The sequence below is a fragment of the Rattus rattus genome, chromosome 4, assembly GCF_011064425.1.
Source record: "Rattus rattus isolate New Zealand chromosome 4, Rrattus_CSIRO_v1, whole genome shotgun sequence".
Taxonomy (NCBI): domain Eukaryota; kingdom Metazoa; phylum Chordata; class Mammalia; order Rodentia; family Muridae; genus Rattus; species Rattus rattus.
The window spans coordinates 182,737,688-182,740,802 of NC_046157.1; the positions used below are offsets into that span (position 1 = coordinate 182,737,688).

Genomic DNA, 3,115 nt, shown 5'->3' on the forward strand with positions numbered 1-3,115 from the left:
AAAATTACAGACTAATTTTCACTCATGAACATACATACAAAAATACTCAATAAAATACTCACAAACTGAATCCAAGAACACATCAAAAAGATCAAGTAAGCTTTATCCCAAAGATGTAGGAATGGTTCAACACAAAAAAAAAAAAAATCAGTCAATTTAATCCAACATATAAACAAAATGGGAAAAAACATATGGTCTGAAAGAGCTTTTGACAAAATCCAACACCTATTTATAATGAACATCTGGGAGGGAGTGGAAAGATAATGGACATTCATAGACATACTAAAGGCAATTTAAAGCAAGCCAATAGCCAACATTAAATAGAGAGAAAGTAAAAGCAACTCTACTAAACTCAAGAAGAAGACAAGGCTGTTCATTTTCTCCATTTCTATTCAATACAGTAATTGAAATACTAACAGAGCCGTAAGACAACTGAAGTAGATCAAGGGAATACAAATTGAAAAGGAAGAAGTCAAAGTGTCTTTATTTGCATATAATATAATAGTGTGCATAAGTGACCCAAAATTTCTACCAGAGAATTCCAACAATTAAAAAGTACCTTTAATGAAGTGGTTGGATACAAAATGAACTCAAAAACGTCAGTAGCCTTCTAATACACAAATAACAAAGTGACTGAGAAAGAACTCAGGGAAACAACACCTTTTACAATAGGTATTGGCACAGAAAGAGACATATTGATCATTAGAATATAATTGAAGACCTGCGTATGAATCCACACACTTATGTAAACTCGGTTTCTTTTTATAAAGAAGCCACACAATGGAGAAAATAAAACATTTTTAACATATGGTGGTGGTCTAACTGGATGTCAGGCTGTAGAAAATGCAAATAGAACCATTTCTATCACCCTGCACGAAACTCAAGTCCAAGTATATCAAAGACCTCAACATAAAACCGGATACACTGAACCTAATAGAAGAGAAAGCTGGGAACAGCCTTGAACACATTGGCATAGTGCCAGGGTCTGCCCTGGCTCCTTGACAGAGTTCCTTCCTGAGGAGACATAAGGAGTTGACAAGTGGAGGGAGGAGTCAGTGAGGTGAGTTGGGAATCTCAAAGTTCTGACTAGCAATCAGGTTCTTCTTTATTCATACAAGTTCCACAGAACAAACACAGAGTAATAATTATTCCAGAAGTGCAGATTATATGTTCGATTTTTCATTACATGCTCAGGGTTACAAGTTCAGTCACAATTAGGTAATACAAATAGAACAGATTTTATTTTTATTATCAGCCTATAACTCTAAAGAATCTAAAGAATGTCTCCTCCAAACCAAACACATTATAGGATAACCTGCCTTTGTAAATCACTCCAGACAAACAGAAAATATCTAAACCAGTTTTTTAATGAATAGTAAATACTAATACCTAACTTCTTTTATTATATAGATTATTATCTACATTATAAAATAGAAAAAGTTTAGTTGATCTATCTTATTTACTGAGTTCTATTCCTCTGAGGGTGTGCCCTGTATTGTTCCCTATCTTTAATATACATTTTCAGAGAGCTTTAAGCATATTGTGAGAGGCTTTGAATCTGTAACCTATTCTCCTGGCCAGTCATAATTTGTAAATTATCTGTTTACCCTGCACAAATTATACTGTTTGAGTTTGACCAGGAGCAGCTATCCCAAGAAGATTCCGGGAGTAATGGCCTCATCTAGCTATGTGCTTATCTGTGTTTAATGATCCCTTGGGCATAAGGAAGACTTCCAAATAGAGCCAAGTAAAGTAAATTTTAGGATTTTCCTTAAAAGACTCAGACATAACTTTCTCAGGAAAAGATATAAAATGAATAATAATGCAGAAAGTCCTGAAGAATGCAACACAGAGAGCAAAACCCAAAAGAGAGATAGAATGATAGAAATTACAGCATTCAGCTTACCTGGAATTGTGTCAAACAGCTGTACTGGCTTCATAACTTTTGCCAATTTCAATAGCTGTGCCAGCACAGGAAACAACTTCCTGAACAGAACACTGATAACACAAGCACAAATAACATCAATCAATCAATGGAATCTCATGAAACTGAAAAGTTTCTGTGAAGCAAAGAACACTGTCAATAGAACAAAAGGGTAGCCTACAGAATGGGTAAAGATTTTCACCAACACCACACCTGACAGAAGGATAATATTCAAAATATATAAAGAAGCCAAGAAACTAGACATCAACAAGCCCAATAATCCATTTTAAAACTGGGGTACAGATCTACACTTGATCTTAGCCAAAAGGCCGAGAAGTGATAGGGGTACAGATCTAAACAGAGAGTTATCAACAGAGAAATCTCAAATGGCTAAGAAACACTTAAAGAAATGTTCAACATCCTTAACTGTCAGGGAAATGAAAATCAAAACTACTTTGAGATTTCATCGTACACCTGTCAGACTGGCTAAGAGCAAAAACACAAGTGACAGTTCATGATGGCAAGGATGTAGAGCAAGGGGAATATTCTTCCATTGCTGGTGTGAGTACTTGTATAGCCACTATGGAAATCAATATGGCAGTTCCTCAAAAACTTGGGGTCACTTATGTAATCTACCTCAAGACTGAGCTATACCACTCTTGGATACATACCCAAAGAATGCTCCATCCTACCACAGAAACCCTATTAAGCCATGCTAACTGCAGCTTTATTTATAATATTCAGAAACTGGAAACAACCTATATGTCCCTCATCCAAAGAATGGACAGAGAAGATGTGGTACATTTACACAATGGAGTATTATTCAGTTGTTAAAAGCAGTGACATCACAAAACTGCAGGCAAATAAATGGAACTAGAAAAGATCATCCTGAGTTAGGGAACACAGACTCAGAAACACACATATGGTATGTACTCACATATAAGCTGACAATAACTTTTAAGTAAAAGGCAGTCATGCTATAATATATAGACCTAGAGAAGCTAAGTAACAAGGAGAGTTAAAAGGGAGACACCTCTATCTCCTTGGAAAGGGGAAATAGAATAGATTTTTGGGGTAGACTAGAGATGGATAAGGATGGGAACTAGAGGGATATGACAGGAGAGTAGAAAAGGCAGAGGGAGAGAGTAATGGAAAAATGACTGAATTGGGGGGGGGCATTTGAGGAGTAAT

At 36.0% G+C, this 3,115-nt stretch overlaps 1 pseudogene; it reads right to left on the minus strand.

Moving 5' to 3' along the window:
* Positions 1-2,114: 2,114 nt before the first annotated feature.
* On the minus strand, positions 2,115-2,265 carry LOC116899942 (annotated as a pseudogene).
* Positions 2,266-3,115: the final 850 nt, after the last annotated feature.